The sequence below is a fragment of the Ovis canadensis genome, chromosome 3, assembly GCF_042477335.2.
Source record: "Ovis canadensis isolate MfBH-ARS-UI-01 breed Bighorn chromosome 3, ARS-UI_OviCan_v2, whole genome shotgun sequence".
Taxonomy (NCBI): Eukaryota; Metazoa; Chordata; class Mammalia; order Artiodactyla; family Bovidae; genus Ovis; species Ovis canadensis.
This window is the reverse complement of record NC_091247.1, coordinates 76,641,925-76,662,003: the sequence shown is the minus strand read 5'-3', so window position 1 is coordinate 76,662,003 and position 20,079 is coordinate 76,641,925. Positions and strand designations below refer to the sequence as shown.

Below are 20,079 nucleotides of genomic sequence, written 5' to 3'. Positions count from 1 at the left end.
CAGCAATCTTGATTCCAGCTTGTGCTTCTTCCAGCCCAGTGTTTCTCATGATGTTCTCTGAATATATGTTAAATAAGCAGGGTCACATTATACAGCCTTGACATACTTCTTTTTCTATTTGCACCCAGTCTGTTGTTCCATGCCCATTTCTAACTGTTGCTTCCTGACCTGCATACAGATTTCTCAAGAGGCAGATCAGGTGGCCTGGTATTCCCACCTCCTCAGAATTTTCCACAGTTTGTGGTGATCCACACAGTCAAAGTCTTTGGCATATCAATAAAGCAGAAATAGATGTTTTTCTGGAACTCTCTTGCTTTTTCAATGATCCAGCAGATGTTGGCAATTTGATCTCTGGTTCCTCTGCCTTTTATAAATCCACCTTGAACAGCTGGAAATTCATGGTTCACGTATTGTTGAAGCCTGGCTTGGAGAATTTTGAGAATTACTTTACTAGAGTGTGAGATGTGTGCAATTGTGTGGTAGTTTGAACATTCTTTTGCATTGCCTTTCTTTGGAATTGGAATGAAAACTGATCTTTTCCAGTCCTGTGGCCACTGCTGAGTTTTCCAAATTTGCTGGCATATTGAGTGCAGCACTTTCACAGCATCATCTTTTAGGATTTGAAATAGCTCAACTGGAATTCCAACTCACCTCCACTAGCTTTGTTCATAGCGATGCTTGACTAAGGCTCACTTGACTTCACATTCCAGGATGACTGGATCTAGGTGAGTTATCACACCATAGGTGTGATAGGTGATTATCTGGGTTGTGAAGCTCTTTTCTGTCTAGTTCTTCTGTGTATTCTTGCCACCTCTTCTTAATGTCTTCTGCTTCTGTTCGGTCCATACCATTTTGTGCCCATCTTTGAATGAAATGTTCCCTTGGTATCGCTAATTTTCTTGAAGAGACCTCTAGTCTTTCCCATTCTATTGATTTTCTCTATTTCTTTGCACTGATCACTGAGGAAGGCTTTTTTTTATCTCTCCTTACTATTCTTTGGAACTCTGCATTCAAAACAGGTATATCTTTCCTTTTCTCCTTTGCTTTTCACTTCTCTTCTTTACACAGCTATTTGTAAGGCCTCCTCAGACAGCCATTTTGTTTTTTTGCATTTTTTTTCTTGGGGATGGTCTTGATCCCTGCCTCCTTACAATGTCACAAACCTCCATCCATAGTTCATCGGGCACACTGTCTTTTAGATCCAGTCCTTAAAATCTATTTCTCACTTCTACTGTATGATCATAAGGCATTTGATTTAGGTCATACCTGAATGGTTTAGTGGTTTTCCCTACTTTCTTCAATTTAAGTCTGAATTTGGCAATAAGGAGTTCATGGTCTGAGCCACAGTCAGCTTCTGGTCTTGTTTTTGCTGACTGTGTAGAGCTTCTCTACCTTTGGCTGCAAAGAATATAATCAATCTGATTTCAGTGTTGACCATCTGGTGATGTCCATGTGTAGAGTCTTCTCTTGTGTTGTTGGAAGAGGGTGTTTCCTATGATCAGTGTGTTCTCTTGGCAAACCTCTATTAGCCTTTGCCCTGCTTCATTCCATATTCCAAGGCCAAATTTGCCTGTTAACTCCAGGTGTTTATTGACTTCCTACTTTTGCATTCCAGTCCCCTATAATGAAAAGGACATTTTTTGGGGGTGTTAGTTCTAGAAGGTCCTGTAGGTCTTCATAGAACCATACAACTTCAGCTTCTTCAGCATGACTAGTTGGTGCATAGACTTGGATTACTGTGATATTAATTGGTTTACCTTGGAAATGAACAGAGATCATTCTGTTGTTTTTGAGATTGCATCCAAGTACTGCATTTTGGACTCTTGTTGACTATGATGGCTACTGCATTTTTTCTAAGGGATTCTTGCCCAAAGTAGTAGATATAATGGTCATCTGAGTTAAATTCACCCATTCCAGTCCATCTTAGTTCGTTGATTCCTAGAATGTGGATGTTCATTCTTGCCATCTCCTGTTTGACCACTTCCAATTTGCCTTGATTCATGGACCTAACATTCCAGGTTCCTATTCAATATTGCTTTTTATAGCATTGGACCTTGCTTCCATTACCAGTCACATCCCCAACTGGGTGTTGTTTTTGCTTTGGCTCCACCCCTTCATTCTTTCTGGAGTTATTTCTCTACTGATCTCTAGTAGCATACTTGGCACCTACTGACCTGGGGAGTTCATCTTTCAGTGTTCTATCTTTTTGCTTTTTCATGCTGTTCATGGGGTTCTCAAGGCAAAAATACTGAAATTGTTTGCCGTTCCCTTCTCCAGTGGACCACATTTTGTCCGATCTCTCCACCATGACCCGTCCATCTTGGGTGGTCCTATATGACATGGCTCATAGTTTCATTGAGTTAGATAAAACTGTGGTCCATGTGATTAGATTGGTTAGTTTTCTGTGATTGTGGTCTGAACCCATGTGATTGTGAACCCGTGTGCTGGGACTCAACCCAGTTTGGGACTCAAATCCATGTGACTGGGACTCGAACCTAGCCAAAACCTTGCTTGGGACTCAAACCCATGTGGCTGGGGTTCAAACCCAGCCAAAACCCACAGTACCTGGTTTCAGGATCTAATGAAGCTCAGGTTCTTGATGTCTCATCCCAGAAAGAATTCAGTGAGAAACAAGTGATAGATAAGAAGTGGATTTATTCAGATTCAGAGAGAAGCACACTCCACAGACAGAGTGTGGGCCATTGCAGAGGGCAAGTGTTGTGCCAAAATTTGGCATGGTTAGTTTTTATAGGCTGGGTAACTTCATATGCTAATGAGTGGGAGGATTATTCCAACTATTTTTGGAAAGGGGCAGAGATATCCAGGATCTGCACCACTGCCCACTCCTTGGTCTTTTAACAGTCCCTTGGAACTGTCATTAGTCATGTATGTATATGAGAGTTGGACTCTAAAGAAAGCTGAGTCCTGAAGAATTGATACTTTCGAACTGTGGTGTTGAAGAAGACTCTTGAGAGTCCCTCGGACTGCAAGGAGATCCAACCAGTCCACCCTAAAGGAAATCAGTTCTGAATATTCATTGGGAGGACTGATGCTGAAGCTGAAACTCCAATACTTTGGCCACCTGATGTGAAGAACTCAGTCATTTGAAAAGACCCTGATGATGGGAATGATTGAGGGTAGGAGGAGAAGGGGATGACCGAGGATGAGATGGTTGGATGGCATCACCTACTCAATGGACATGAGTTTGAGTAAACTCTGGGAGCTGGTGATGGACTGGGAAGCCTGGAGTGCTGTAGTCCACGGGGTTGCAAAGAGTCAGACATGGCTAAGCAACTGAACTGAACTGAACTGACCTGGAATTGTCATGGCAACTCTGGGTGTGTCATTTCACTTACTGATTGAGGATCAAGTTCCATCTTGTCTGCCATCTTGGTCCCATTTGATTATAATTCGTTTATGTTGTGTCTTTGGGCTATGTCATTCTTTCAAAAGTTGTGCCCTGCCCCTTTGCCTCCTGTTACAGTACGACTTCAGTCTTTGCCTAGATCCAAAGACAAACTAGGTCCAAACACTTGAAGAGCTCAGTGGCTGAGTGGCTGGATAAGGGTGAAGTCTTAACACAGTCTCTGAAAGCCTTTGGCTCCCTCTACAGAGCTACAGCAAGATGACTTCTCAGTCTTGAGGGACCCTGAGTGTGTGTCTTTTGCCAGCTCTGTACCTTCTCCCTGCTCCTGCCATCTCCCTCCTCAGCTCTGCTCAGTGGAGACTGGCTCCCAGCAGAGCATGTAACATCTTTCTGTCAAAGCTAGCCCTAGAGAGAGGGCTTGGTAAAGTCATTTGTGCTGAGATAATAATCAGTATCCACCTTTAAGAGTAATTGCCTTTTATCCCAGGAAAATCTCATTAAAAGGTGAAATTCCAGTATGAATTTTGAGGTTTTAGGTTGTAGATGGGGAACTCACTGAAGGGCAGTAGAGCTCCCTCTGTAATGTTAAAACAACAGTCTGCAAAAGCTGCAGTTTATTGCAGTTCATCTAAAATATGAGATTATAGGTGCATATAGGAACATAATTTAACATCATTTTAAGAAGAAGGGAAAAAGCTGTCACCATCGAAACTGGTTTATTCTAGCTTTTTCGAAAGCTAGAGATTTAAAGTCAAACAGTAGAGCCAAAGAAGATAATCATCTTTTCGTCTTTCAGAAGATTTTAATCCCTTTTGGCTTTCCTCCAAGGATAGCTGAACAGGACATTAAGTGGCTGAAAAGCCCAAGTTTTCAATGTTTCATAACTGCAATCAGTCCTATGCATTAATTTTGAGGAAGCACTAAATTATAAAAAACTCTCATAGTAAGGCAAGCAGCTCTATGGATTTTTCATTTTCTTTTCTTCTTTTTTTTTTTTCCTTTTTTTTGGTGGGAGGAGCGAAGAGATTTTGTTTTAGTTAATGCTTTTGTTTTTAAAACCATGAAAGAGAAAATGCTTCACTGGCCCACAGCAAACATTCCCATAAAATTCTCTTTGGCCATGACTAAGCACAACACGTGTAGAGCCAAAAGGGGTTTTATGGCTTCCCCTTATTTCCCCTGCAGAGAAAAAAAAATGAGCCTAGGATCAAAATAAAGTTGGAATGAAAACCATATTTCTACCTCATTGGTTGGGCTTCTACTCTGCCTCTTAATAATATCTACAGTGGTTTGGTTTTATCAAAAAGGAAAAAGAAAAACTAACTCTTTCCCCTTGGGCTTCTAGAAGAGACAGTATACATGCGGAATTCTGTGAGCTGAGCTGCTGTTGCTGCTTTGGTCAGGCACATTTACAAATTTCACTGATGTGATCAGTGGCTCCCAGGTAGCCTCCTGTGAGCCACAGGGTTGAGACAGTGCTTCTGAAGGCAGGAACAGTGCCCTGTCCAGCAGGCTCTTGATTATGAGTGTTGATCAATTCTGGAGCAAGGTAATCCTGGCTGGCTGTCAGCTTCAACTCCAGCCCTGGGAACCCAGACCCACCAACTCCTTGTTATACTATCATGGCAATCCACTCTGCTGACTGGGTCAATAACCTTCCCAGAGAAATCAGATGAAATAGGGGCAATATTTTTTTTCTACCAAGGGTAACTGATCCATGCGGATGGAATTCAGGGCAGTAAGCCAGTGCTTTCTCAGAACTCTCAGTTTTTAATTTTAAGCAGGACTGACTGCCCTCTTACCCTCCCTGAACCTCATTTTCCTACTCTAGACCAGGGAGGACAACTGATTACTTTATAGAAGAAAGCATTTGTTTTCATGTAGGCACACATGTTCCGTATTTTGAATAAAAATGTTACATTTAAATTTCATGGAGATTGGGGGAAAACTTCGTAAGTGTAAAAATAGTGTTCAGAAAATAAAAAATATCAATAGACTTCAGCTTGTAAGAATTTGATACTACTCTATGGTAAGAGATTATAAGTAAAATCAAAAGTCAAATGACAAATTGGAAGATATTCATATTACATATAACAGGCAAGGATTAATATGCTTTACAAGAAAGGAATTTTTATATAGCAATAAGAAAAAATTCCCTAGTATCCCATTATAGAAGTGGGCAAACAAAGCAATCTTGCAAACAAGCTGAAAAACTGAAGCTATCAGATATTCTAGTAATTTAGACAGTGTTCTATTGGCTCAAGAATATACAAGCCAATCAACCACTGGAACAGAAGAGAGAAACAGAACCACATAAGCATGGTCACCTGATTTACAACAAAGGCAACAAATAATGTAAGGCAGAGGGTAAAAGATGGTCTTTCAATTAAATAGTGCTGGGTGAATTGACTATTTGCATGGAATAAAATGTATCTGAACCTCTACCTCACATGATACACACAAAACAGCTCCAGATGAATTCCAGATCTAAACGTGAAAGGGGGGAAAAAAAAAAAACATGCAGAGGAAAACATAGAAGAACATCTTCATGACCTTGGAATGGATAAAGATTATTTAAACAGTCACAAAAAGTATTAATCATTAAAGAAAACAATTGATAAACTGTACTAAAATGGAAACTTCCATTCACACAAAGATACAATTGAGAGTAAAAAAGGGAACCTAAAGAGTGGGAAAAGATATTTGCGTGTATTTATCCAACTTACTAGGTAGGAAAAGAGAGCAAAAATTTGAACAGATACTTCATGAAAGAGTATATTAAATGGCTGAGAGACATAGGAAAAGGCACTCAGTATCAGTCATCAGGAAAAATCAGATTAAAACCACAATGAGGTAGTATTACGTACCTACCAGAATGGAAGCGAAAAGCTGAAACTATCAGATGCTCTAGTGATTAAGACGCTGTCCTGTTGGCTCAAGAATGCACAAGCCAATCAACCATTGGGACAGGAGAGAGAAACAGAACCACATAAGCAGAACCGACACTTGGCAACCCCATGGAATTCTCCAGGCCAGAGTACTGGAGAGGGTAGCCTTTCCCTTCTCCAGGGGATCAAACCCAGGTCTCCTGCATTGGAGGTGGATTCTTTACCAGTTGGGCACAAGGGAAGCCCAAGAATACTGGAGTGGGTAGCCTATCCCTTCTCGATCTTCCCAACTCAGGGATCGAACCCAGGTCTCCTGCATTGCAGGTGGATCCGTTACCAGCTGAGCACAAGGGAAGCCCAAGAATACTGGAGTACGTAGCCTATCCCTTCTCTAGCAGATCTTCCCGACCGAGGAATCAAACCAGAGTCTCCTGCATTGCAGGCGGATTCTTTACCAACTGAGCTATCAGGGAAGCCCTACCAGGATGGCTACAATTAAAAAGACCAACAATACTAAATATTGATAAGGATGTGAAACAACTGTCACTCTCACACCTTGCTGATGGGATATAAAATGGTTATGACCACTTTGAAAGCAATTTTGACATTTTCTATTAGATATGTGTGTTCTCAGCAATTCTACACCAAATTCTTTCTCAAAAGACATGACATAGCAGCAGTATTCATAATACCAAATGGGAAAATACCCAAATACTCATCAATGGATAAATAAATTGTGGTACATTTACACAATGGAATTCTAACAGCAATAAGAAGAAAACAATCTGCAACCTTATGCAACAGCATGAATGAATCTCATAAACATGTATTTATAGAAAAGAAACTAGACACGAAGAGTATACACCTTGTTATTCATTTACAGAAAGTACAAAAACAGGTGAGAATAATTTTTTGTTGTGCTAGTGAGAGTATAAATCACCCACTATGAAAGATGTTTTGGCAAAATAGAAGAATAGAGCAAGAGTCAAAAAGTTTCATGCACTTTGACTTCTTGAACTCTATCCTAAGGAAAGAATTGTAGATGCCCATATCAATTTAGGGGCTTTCCTGGTGGTTCAGATGGTAAAGAATCTGCCTGCAATGTGGGACACCTGGGTTTGATCCCTGGGTTAGGAAGATCCCCTGTAGGAGGGCATGGCAACCCACTCCAGTATTCTTGCCTGGAGAATCCCACAGACACAGGAGCCTGGCTGGCTACAGTCCATGGGGTCACAAAGAGTTGGACATAACTGAGCAATTAAGCACATATGTCAATTTACATTAAAATATATTCATGCTAGAGTTCTTGTACTAATAAAAAGTTGGAAACTGATAAATATCTCTAATAGAGAAGTAATTAACTTTGGTATATATGCTTTGATGAACTATTATGCAGCCACTAAAGATCATGTTTTTAAACCATATTTAATAATACTCAATACTCATAATTTAATGTAAGGTGGAAAGGAGTATGTCTCAAGGCTGTATATTGTCACCCTGCTTATTTAACTTATATGCAGAGTGTATCATGCGAAATGCCAGGCTGGATGAAGCACAAGCTGAAATCAAGATTGCCCAGAGAAATATCAACAACCTCAGATATGCAAATGACACTACCCTAATGGCAGAAACCGGAGAGGAACGAAAGAGCCTCTTGATGAAGGTGAAAGACAGAGTGAAAAAGCTGATTTAAAACTCAACATTCAAAAAACTAAGATCATGGCGTCTGGCCCCATTACTTCATGGCAAATAGATGGGGGAAAAATGGAAATAGTGACAGATTTTATTTTCTTGGGCTCCAAAATCACTGCAGATGGTGACTGCAGCCATGAAAATTAAAAGACACTTGTTCTTTGGAAGAAAAGCTATGACAAATGTATAGTCAAAGCTATGGTTTTTCCAGTAGTCATGTATGGATGTGAGAGTTGGACTATTAAGAAGGCTGAATGCCTTAGAATTGATGGTTTTGAACTGTGGTGTTGGAGAAGACTCTTGAGAGTCCCTTGGACTGCAGGGAGATCAAACCAGTCTATCCTAAAAAGGAAATCAACCCTGAATATTCATTGGAAGGACTGATGCTGAAAGAAAAGCTCCAATACTTTGGCCACCTGATGCAAAGAGTCGACTCATTGAAAAAGACCGTATGCTGGGAAAGATTGAGGGCAGGAGGAAAAGGGGATGACAGAGGATGAGATGGCTGGATGGCATCACTGACTCAATGGACATGAGTTTGGGCATATTCCAGGAGTTGGTGACGGACAGGAAAGTCTGGCGCGCTGCAGTCAGTGGGGTCGCAGAGTCGGACATGACTGACTGATAATGAGCAAAAAAGTGTAGGATAAAATACCATGCAATACAGTCCCAATATTATTGCATATGTATACGTGTGTGCTCAGTTGTGTCTGACTCTTTGTGACCTCATCAACTGTAGCCCTCCAGGCTCCTCTTTCCATGGAATTTTCCAGGTAAGGTTACTGGAGTGGGTTGTTATTTTCTACTTCAGGGGACCTTCCTGACCCAGGGGTTGAATCTCAGTCTCCTGTGTCTCCTGCATTAGCAGGCAAATTCTTGATCACTAGTGCCACCTGTATACTCACGTACATATATATATATACATACATATGCAAAAGAAGGGGAAAAAACACCACAAGGTAAATAGAAGTCATTCCTATAAAGTGGAATTACAGGGCATTTATATTTTCTTCTTTAAGTAATTTTTCCATGTTAGTGCTTATGACTATGGTTCTGCCATAGCCTTGAACGTTCTCCTAAATAGGACTCGATATCCCTTTTGTTCCCTAGGATTCCATTAAGACCAAGTGTTGATTTTTACTCAAGATTTTATAAGAGAGAGGATAGTTTTACACTGCACAGTTCATAGGCCTTCATATATTCCCTTTAAGTGTGCCTTTTGATGGCTAATTTTATATGTCAGCTTAACTGGGTCATGGGATGTCCAGATACCCAGTTAACATTATTTCTAGGTGTGTCTGTGAGGGGGTTTCCGGAAGAAATGAGCATTTGAATCCATAGCAGATTCCCTTTCCCAATTACACAATCTGTTGAGAGTCTGAATAGAACAAAAAAAGGGTGAAGGAAGTGAGACTTTCCCCTCTATGCCTGACTACTTGGGCTTTCCAGGTGGTGCTAGTGGTAAAGAACATGGCTGTCAGCGCAGGAGATGTAAGTGACTTAGCAGCAGCAGTAGCCTGACTACTTGACTACTTGAGTTGGATAGCAGCAGTCTCCTGCCCTAGGATTGAAACTTACTCCATTGGCTCTCTGGTTCAGGTCTTGGAATTGTGGATGTGTGTGTTCAGTTGCTTCAGTTGTGTCTGTCTGACTCTTTGCAACCCTATGGACCATAGCCCGCCAGGCTCCTCTGTCCACAGGATTCTCCAGGCAAGAATAATACTGGAGTCGGCTGCCATGCCCTTCTCCAGGATCTTCCTGACCCAGGAATTGAACCCGGCTCTCTTGCACTGCAGGCAAATTCTTTACCAACTGAGCCACCAGGGAAGCCCCCTTAGAACTGTACTAAAAGGTATACCATCTCTTCTCCCTGTTTTCAGGCCTTTTGACTTGGATTGGAACTATGTCACCAGCTTTCTGGGGTCTCTGAGCTTACAGATGGCAAATAGGACTTCTCAGCCTCCATGATTGTGTGAGGCAATTCCTCCTAAGTCTCTTTGTATATCTCCTATTGGTTCTGATTTTCTGGAGAACCATGGCTAATTCATACCTCTCCTTTTTGTGATTGTCCTTCCTTGGGTAGCACCTAGACAAGCTGGTATCTAAACAGGTTGGTTTCTGGCTTCCTCAATTCCAGGTCTTCCCCATCTCAGGCCTCCAAATCTCTCTACCTTTCTGATGTAGAAAAAAATGCTTCTCCAAATATGCATACATCCACCACCCACTCACCAAAACCTTCAATAAAAATTCTTGTTAATTTTCAATTTTTCATATTACTTTCAGAGTAAAAAAAAATTCTGAATTCTCATAGCAACTCAACAGAGGGAAATTTTTCTCTGGGCAGCAACAGTGTTAATGAAAATATGTAATATGTAAGACCAAGTCTGGTTAGTTAAAATTAACCTTTCGTCCAGAAATTCTTCAACCTAAAAACATCCACACATCAGGTACACATTTATCTGATCATTTGAATTATATGTGTAGTAGTTCCCCTTGGAGAGGGCAGAGATTGAAGAATTATTTGTATTTGCATTAGCTTTATGTAACATTGATCGATAACTAGATGAAACAGTTAATTCTGGACTCAGAAAATAGTGGCATGAACAAACATAACAATTAGGTGACTTGAAACTCATTTGTGCTTAGTTTTTTATGAGCAGCATAATTTTCTACCTAAATTTAGTCATTCCGAACTAAAGCAGGATGGAGTTGTACCTCATTCATTTATCCATCCACTCAGGAAACTTGTATATCCTTCTTATGCGCCATGTACTATTCTAGGAGCTATATAGAAATAAAAATGGTGCATGAGGTCTTTCTTTTATGAAGCGTATGGGGAAAAGAGAGTCTAACACGGGGTGTGAATGTATATAATATCGTCATATATATTTCTGTATTTTCTAAATCTTGCTGTCATGGGACTTACCATCCACTGTAGCAGTAGGTTTCAGCACTTCAGGAGATGGGTGGATATCTGCTTTAAAAAAAAATCATTGCTCAGTTATTTTTTTATCCAGCAAAAAAGAAAAGAAAAGAAAAATTACGATGAAAGCCTGGTGTTATGAAAAAAGACCTTCTAAATTACTTTACACATCAATGGCTAACCTGAAGAACTCAGACCATGCTATTTTTTACACAGTGCAAAGTATACTTCTATCCAAAAGTTGCTGCCCTAGGAGAAGAAGGCCAGAATACATCAGTGCCAGTATGTGGAGGTGGGGGGAGGCAGGGAGGAGGGGTGGTAGATGAGAGGGCTAGAAGCTGGGAGCTTCAGCAGACTAGGAAAGAATGAGGGATAGAATAAAGAGAGATCCAGATGTGGGGAATATTAGGACCAAGAACACCTAGTTGTGGGGATGGAGTTCCAGTTACGGTCGCCAGCATATCAACCACAATAGTCAGACAGGACTTGCTTTCCCTCCGTTGTCTCTAGCTAAGGGAACTATCTGATTCAGTCACTTTACAACCAAGGCCAGTGAGAAGTCAGAGGACATGATAAGGGTTAAAATAATGCTTCCACTGCCATGTGGTCATGTAAGTGATATTCCTCCTCCATAAGCCAGTTCACCATCTCAGAATGGAACAGAGTCACAGAGGGAAAAATACGAAATATTGGGCATTTTATCCCTTAACGACTAAACATTTGCCAAAAGAACTCTGGCTAGGAGAGATCTGGCTTCGAGGAACTACCCTCTTCTAGACCTGATCCTGGAAAAGTGACCTTAGTTGTGTCCATTGTGCTCCAAATGTCCTCTCTATCACCTTTCCCAGGATATGCCCTTTACTGTCAAATTTCCTTTTTCCATCTGACCTCCATTCTTAAGCAAAATTCTCATTTTATTTTTGCCTTGATGTCAATCAACAGTCAAAAGGAAAAGTAGCCAACAAGTTAATCCAAAATTTTATGAATTCTACTAACAAAACACACACACACACACACACACACACACACACACACCTGAAAGCTGGATCCTAGTCAAAACTTAATTGGAGCAAAACTAAAAATCATGTGGAAAGAAGAAGTAACATAAAATTAAAAAAAAAATCCTATGATGGAAGTATTCTAAATCTGGATTGTGGTGTCGGTTGCGCAAATATATCAATTAACTAAAACTCATCTAATTTTGTGTTCTCTAATATGATAGCCACTAGGCACATATGGCTATTTAAATTTATTAAAGTTGTATTATTCAGAGGAATAGAATTGAGTGTCAGAAATAAACCTATTAGTCTGTGGTTAATTAAGTGGTGCCAAGATCATTCAACAAGGAAAGATTTTTGTCAACAAATTGTTCTCAGATGACTGGATGGACACATGCATAACAGTGAAGCTAGTTCTCTTTTTTACATTGTACACAAATATTAACTCAAAATAAACCAAAAACCTAAGTGTAAGCGCTAAAACTATAAAACACTTAGAAAAAACCTTATGAGTAAATCTTCATAATCTTTGATTTAGCAATAGAATTTGAGATATGACATCAAAAGCACAAGTAATAAGGGAGTTTCCTGTCAGTCCAGTGGTTAGGACTCTGGACTTTCACTGCCAAGGGTCTGGGTTGGATCCCTGGTTAGGGAAATAAGATCTCACAAGCCACATGGCACAGCCAAAAAATAGATAAATTTGGCATAAAAATAAAAAGTGTTTGTGAATCAAAATACACCATCAAAAGTTAAAAAAAAATTTGCCAATCATATATTTCATAAGGGATGCATTTGAACTGCGGTGTTGGAGAAGACTCTTGAGAGTCCCTTGGACTGCAAGGAGATCCAACCAGTCCATTCTGAAGGAGATCAGCCCTGGGATTTCTTTGGAAGGACTGATGCTAAAGCTGAAACTCCAGTACTTTGGCCACCTCATGTGAAGAGTTGACTCACTGGAAAAGACTCTGATACTGGGAGGGACTGGGGGCAGGAGGAGAAGGGGACGACTGAGGATGAGATGGTTGGATGGCATCACCAACTCAATGGACGTGAGTCTGAGTGAACTCTGGGAGTTGGTGATGGACAGGGAGGCCTGGCGTGCTGCAATTCATGGGGTTGCAAAGAGTCGGACACGACTGAGTGACTGAACTGAACTGAACTGATCCAGAACTTGTAAAGAATTCTTGCAATTCAATAACAAAAAGACAAACAACCCAACTCCAAAATGGGCAAAGAACCAAATAGATATTTCTTCAAAGATGACATACAAATGGCCAATAAGCACATGAGAGATGCTCAACATCATTAGTCATCAGAGAAATGCAAATCAGGACTGCAGTAAGATGCTACTTCATACTTCTAGGATGGCTATAATTTAAAGAAAAGAAAAGGAAAATTGTTGATGAGGATGTAGGGAAATTGGAAACTTTGCAGTATACATTGCTCATGGGAATGTAAAGTAGTAGAGTTGCAGTGAAAAACATGTTGGCAGTTTCTTAAAAAGTTAAACATAAAATTAGCACCAAGACAGTGTACTAGAAAGCAGAGACATCACTTTGCCAACAAAGGTCCATATAGTCAAAGCTATGGGTTTTCCAGTAGTCATGTATGGATGTGAGTTGGACCATCAAGAGGCTCAGTGCTGAAGAATCGATGCTTTCAAATTGCAGTGCTGTAGAAGACTCTTGAGAGTCCCTTGGACCGCGTGGAGATCAAACCAGTCAATCCTAAAGGAAGTCAACCCTGAATATTCATTGGAAGGAGTGATGCTCAAATACTTTGGCCACTTGATGTGAAGAGCCGACTCACTGTAAAAGATCCTAATTCTGGGAAAAATTGAGGGCAAGAGGAGAAGGGGGTGACAGAGAATGAGATGGTTGGATGGCATCACTGACTCAATGGACATGAGTTTGAGCAAGCTCAGGGAGATAGTGAAGGACAGGGAAGCCTGGCGTGCTGCAGTTCATGGGTCACAAAGAATCAGACATGACTTAGGGACTGAACAACAGCAGCAACAGAATTACCACGTCTGAGCAATTCCACTTCCAGATGTATACCCCAAAGAACTGAAGATAGATCTTCAAACAAAAGTTGGTATGAATTTTCACACCAGCATTATTTATTTTTAATACCTTTAACCAAAAGGGAAGAACAACCCAAATGTCCATCAACCGATGAATAGATAAATGAACTGTGGTATATCTATAAAAGAGCTTCCCTGGTGGCTCAGACGATAAAGAATCTGCCTGCAATGCAAGAGACCTGAGTTCAATCCTTGGGTCAGGAAGATCCCCTGGAGAAGGGAATGACAACCTATTCTAGTATTCTTGCCTGGAGAATTCCATGGACAGGGGATCCTGGTGGGCTACCATCTATGGAGTTGCAAAAAAGAATGGCATACTTGCACAAGCTACTTACTACATGGATGAACCGTGAAAACACTATGCTAAGTTAAAGAAATCAGATAACAAAGATCTACATATTACAGCATTCCATTTATATGAGATATCCAGAATAGGCAAAGAAACAGAAAGCAGATTACAGATTGCCAAGGGGTGGGGGAAGGGGATATGGGAAGTTACTGCTCGATGGGTGTGGAGTTTCCTTTTTGGGTGATGAAATGTTTTGAAATTTGATAGAGATGGTTGTGTAACACTGTAAAGGCAATAAATGCCAGTGAATTATACACTTTAAAATGGTAAAATGGCAAAATTTACATAACATAATTTTCTAGATTACACTAGCCATATTTGGGGTAGTTAGTGCCACTGATTGGATTTTGCATATTGTAGGATATTTCCACCATGTACAAATTCTATTGGAAGTACTGATACAAACGTACACTTATAATGGGTAAGTTTGTTATATGTAAAAAAGAGATATTCCAAAGGCAAATACATTTTTTAAACCATTTTAAAAATTTGAAGTGTAGTTAATTTGCAATGTTCTATTAGTTTCAGGTGTACACCAAAATGATTCAATTATATATGTGATTGAATATATATATATATACTTTTTCAGATTCCTTTCCATTAAAACTTATTATAAGACATTGAATGTAGTTCCCTGTGCTCTACAGTAGATCCTTGTGGCTTATCTATATTATACATATTAGTGTGTCTATGTTAACCCTAAAGTCCTAATTTATATATTACATAATATAGTATATAGATACACACACACATATATATATATGTATGCATATACACAGGCTTCCCTAGTGGCTCAGTGGTAAAGAATCTGCCTGCAATGCAGGAGACATGGGTTTTATTCCTGGATCGGGAAGATCCCCTGAGGAAGGCATGGCAACCCTCTCTAGTACTCTTGCCTAGAGAATCCCATTGACAGAAGAGCCCACCAAGCTGCAGTCCATAGTGTCACACAGAGTCGGACATGATTGAAGCAAATAAGCAGCAGCAGCGGTATACATATACATATGACATCTTTCTTCATTCATCTGTTGATGGATACTTAGGTTGCTTCCATGCCTTGGCTATTGTACATAGTGCTGCTATGAATGTTGGGGTGCATATATCTTTTCAAATTAGACTGTCCTTCAGATATAGTGAGATTGTAGATGCTGTGCTTGTTCGCTCAATCATGTCCGACTCTTTGTGACCCCACGGAAGGTAGCCCACAAGGCTCCTCTGTCCATGGGGTTGCTCCAGGCAAGAATACTGGAGTGCATTGCCATGCCCTCCTCCAGGGGATTGTAGGATCATATGATCACTCTAGTTTTAGTTTTTTAAGGAACCTCCATACCGTTCCCCATAGTGGCTGCACCAATTTAAATTCCCACCAACTATGTAGATGAATTCCTTTTCTCCACACCCTCTCCAGCATTTATTATTTATAGACTTTATAATAATGGCCATTCTGACTGGTGTGAGTCATATCTCATTGTAGTTTTGCTTCACATTTCTCTAATAATTAGATATGTTGAGTATCTTTTCATGTGCCTGCTGGCCATTGGTATGTCTACTTTGGAGATCCAATGGAAAATATTGATCTTTTCAAAGGACCAGCTTTTGGTTTCACTGATTTTGTTTATTATTTTCCTGTCTTCAATTTCATTGATTTCTGCCCTAATATAGTCTGCTTGCTTTAGGTTTATATTATTTTTCTTTCTCTGTCCTAAATTGGAGGCTTAGTCTATTATCTTTAAATCTTTCTCCGTTTCTAAAATATGAATTCAATGCTATAAATTTCTCTCTTACTATTGCTCTCAGAGAAGGGAATGGCAATCCACTCCAGTGTTCTCGCCTGGAGAATTCCATGGACAGAGAAGCCTGGTGGGTTACCGTTTGTGGGTCACAAAGAGTCAGACATGACTGAGCGACTAACACACAAACACACACCATTGCTTTCACTGCATCCCACAGATTTTGTTGTTATATTTTCTTTAGTTCAAAATATTTAAGGATTTTTAGATATATTCTTTGATGTGTTATTTAGAAGTATGTGGTTTAATTTCCAAATATTTTGAGATTTCCATTTATTTTTCTGTTATTGATTTTTGGCTTAATTCCATTGTGGTGTGAGAGAATACTTAGTGGGTTTTCTATTCTTTTAAATTTGTTAATGTGTGTTTTATGGCACTGAATGTGGGCTATCTTGGTGAATATCCCATGAAAGCTTGAGAAGAATGTGTATTCTGCTGTTTTTGGATAAAGAATTCTATAGCTGTCAGTTAACTCCAGTTGATTAATAATGCTGTTCAGTTCAACTATATCCTTACTGATTTTCTGTCTATTGGATTTGTCAGTTACTAATAAGAGTGTTCATATCTTTAACTATGGCTTCCTCTACTTCTCCTTGCATTCTATCAGTTTTTGCTTCATATATCTTGTTGCTCTGTTGTTAAGCAGATACAGATTCAGGATTGTTGTCTCCCTGGAGACTTGACCCCTTTATCATTAATAATTCTCCTTGCTATTATTGATATTTATAAAAGAATATTATTGTTAATATTGGTGATAATGCCATGTTAATTTTCCTCTTTCTGAAGTCAGCTTTGTCGGAAATTAATACAGCTACTCCAGTATTCTTTAAGTTAGTGTTACCATGGTATTTATGTCTCTGAAAGTGAAAGTGTAAGTCAATCAGTCATGTCCAACTCTGCAACTCCATGGATTATTCAGTCCATGGAATTCTCCAGGCCAGAATACTGGAGTGGGTAGCTGTTCCCTTCTCCAGGGGATCTTCCAACCCAGGGATCGAATCCACGTCTCCTCCATTGCAGGCGGATTCTTTACCAGTTGAGCCACAAGGGAAGCTCATGTATGTCTCTACCACTTTACTTTCAATCTGTGTCTTTACATTTAAAGTAGGCGTCTTAAAAGCAACATGGTTTTTATACACTCTCTCAATTTCTGTCTTTTAATTGGTGTGTTTAGACCTTTCACGTTTGAAATGATTATTGATATAATTGATTCCTATCTATCATATTTGCAAGTGTTTTCTAGTCATTACATTGTTCCTTGTCTTCCCCTCTTTTTCTGCCTTGTCTGTTTTTTTTTTTTTCCCTAGTTAAACAACAGTTTTATTGCTTGAGTACATAGACAAATTTGTGCAACCAGAGCAGGGGCTGTGGATGACTAGTATTTCCAAATTGGTTGGGGGCGGGGTGCGGGAAGGACTGTTTTGGTCTTACAATATTGCGGAAACCTGTGAATGCAGTTCTCAATCAGAATCAAAAGGAATTTAGCATCTTTATCTTTTCTATTCTTCTGAAGATACTCTCGAACAGCAACAAGTTTCTTAATTCAATGCTTAGAGATCCTCAGGAAGATCAGGAGGAAGTCCTTTGAACTTTAGAATTCTCAAGATTTTATTGCCTGTCACAGAACAATGCCATGTGAGCATCTCAGGATCACTCTGAGGCAGGCCTTTCTTGGCCAGTTTGTAGATCTGCTTCTTCATGTCATCAGATGTCAATTTCAGCCAGGTGGAATGACTGCAGTGGTAAGGCAGAGCCAACTGGGACAGACCCTTCCAGGGGCCTGCATGAGACACCCAAGAGTGGCAGTCTTCTCTTATTCACACAAGAGAATAAGGGTGGGAGGCGCAGGAAGCCACCCTGCACGCAGGAAGTGAAGTGACCTCACACAGCCCTGCTTCCTCCCATCCTGCCTTCTCTGTTTTTAATTGAGCATTTTATACTATTCCATTTTCTCTTGGCCCATTGATTATAGTTCTTTACAACTAATGTAAGTCTATTTATACTGCTTCATAGGTTGGATATGTACCTTATAACAGAGGATTCCCAATTTCCCCTCTTATCCCTTATAACATTGCTGTCATTCTTTTCACTTATTCATAAGCTATAATCAACCAATACATTATTGCTATTGTTATTTTTGGACAAGCAGTTATCTATTAGATCAATTAAGAACAACAAAAATATAAAGTTTTATTTTACTTTCATTAGTTTCTTTTCTCTAATATTCTTCTTTCTTCAGATGGTGACTGAGTTTCTAATATGTATTTTCTACAGGTCTAGATATATGATCTGGAGAAGGCAATGGCACCCCATTCCAGTACTCTTGCCTGGAAAATCCCATGGATGGAGGAGCCTGGTAGGCTGCGGTCCATGAAGTTGCTAAGAGTCGGACATGGCTGAGCGACTTCACTTTCACTTTTCACTTTCATGCATTGGAGAAGGAAATGGCAACCCACTCCAGTGTTCTCGCCTGGAGAATCCCAGGGACGGGGGAGCCTGGTGGGCTGCTAGACGTCTATGGGGTCGCACAGAGTCAGACACGACTGAAGTGACTTAGCAGCAGCAGCAGCAGATATATGATCTATACATTCTTCTCTTGGAAGAGTCTCTTTTACCATTTCTCATAAGGGCAGGATGACTAGTGACAAGTTCCTTTGCTTTTATTTGCCTGAAAAAGTCTTTATTTCTCCTTCACTTTTGAAAGATAATTTAACTGGATACAGCTATCTAGTTTGGTAGCTTTTTTTGTTCAACACTAAATATTTCACTCTAATCTCTTCTTGCTTGCATGGTTTCTAAAGAGAAGTCTGATGTAATTCATATCTTTGTTCCCTATAATTAAGGTGGTTTTTTCCCCTCTGGCTTCTTTCAGAAATTTTTCTTCTAAAGGCAAGTATCAGATAGATTTGTCTAAACAAAAATAATAAAATTTTGGGAATTCCCCGGTGTTCCAGTGGTTAGGACTTGGTGCTTTCACTGCCAGGGTGAAGTTTCGATCACTGGTCAGGGAACTAAGATCACAAAAGCTGCCCAACAGTGCCACAAATGATAATAATAATAATAATAGAAAAATTTTGTATGATCAAGAAAGACAAAGCAAAGTGAAGGCCCAAAACAATGATAAACACAAAGGACAGGACTTTTCACAAAGATGGCACCAAATTATAAAGAAGGAAGCCCCTGACTCTCCCAAAGCTGGAGCCAAAGCAAAGGCTCTGAGACCAAGAAAGCGGTGTTGAAAGGTGTCCACAGCCAGAAACAAAAAAGGAAGATCCAGACGTCACCCACCTTCCGATGGCTCAAAACACTGTGGCTCAGGAGGCAGCCCAAACATCCTCTGAAGAATGCCCCTAGGAGAAAGAAGCTTGACCGCTATGCCATCATCAAGTTCCTGCTCACCACAGAGTCAGAAACACACTGGTGTTCACTGTGGCTGTCAAGGCCAACAAGCACCAAACTAAACAGGCTGTGAAGAAGCTCTGTGACATTGACATGGCTAAGGACAACACCCTGATCAGGTCTGATGGAGAGGAGAAGGCATAGGTTCAACTGACTCCTGTCTATGATGCTTTGAATGTTGCCAACAAAACTGGGATCATCTAAACTGAGTCCAGCTGACTAATTCTAAATGTAAAAGTTTTCACTATGTTTAAAAAAAAAACTCACAAAGGACAAAGGTCTGGCAGAATGGAAGGCCAAGGGGCAAGGAAGGTCCAGGGAGCTTCCAGGACACTGGGCACTGCTGGGCTGGGGCTGGTGGGACCGTGAAGTGCTATGGACTATTCTGATAACCATGACGCTTGATGATGTGACCTTATATTTTTCAGAGCGAGAGAGAAGATCCTGGAGAAGTGGCAGTAGGAAATGAATCAGCAAATAATGAAACTCCATTATGAGATCTGTGATTTTCAGGGTTGGTTTTTTCCAAGCCAGATTTGATAACCTGGATGGAACAAGAGAGAATGTTGTTAATCAGAGACCAGGGG

The 20,079-nt window shown here is 40.2% G+C and overlaps 1 long non-coding RNA gene and 2 pseudogenes across 1 annotated transcript in view; 1 reads left to right on the top strand and 2 right to left on the bottom strand.

Moving 5' to 3' along the window:
- The window catches only part of LOC138438130 (uncharacterized), a 41,111-nt gene extending 30,188 nt beyond the window's left edge, over positions 1 to 10,923 (bottom strand). The window contains exon 1 of the long non-coding RNA XR_011256265.1: positions 10,874 to 10,923. This is a non-coding gene — a long non-coding RNA (uncharacterized lncRNA). The remainder of the gene's footprint in view (positions 1 to 10,873) is intronic.
- A 6,473-nt stretch (positions 10,924 to 17,396) lies between these two features.
- On the bottom strand, positions 17,397 to 18,711 carry LOC138436265 (small ribosomal subunit protein uS15-like; annotated as a pseudogene).
- A 170-nt stretch (positions 18,712 to 18,881) lies between these two features.
- On the top strand, positions 18,882 to 19,696 carry LOC138931504 (large ribosomal subunit protein uL23 pseudogene; annotated as a pseudogene).
- Positions 19,697 to 20,079: the final 383 nt, after the last annotated feature.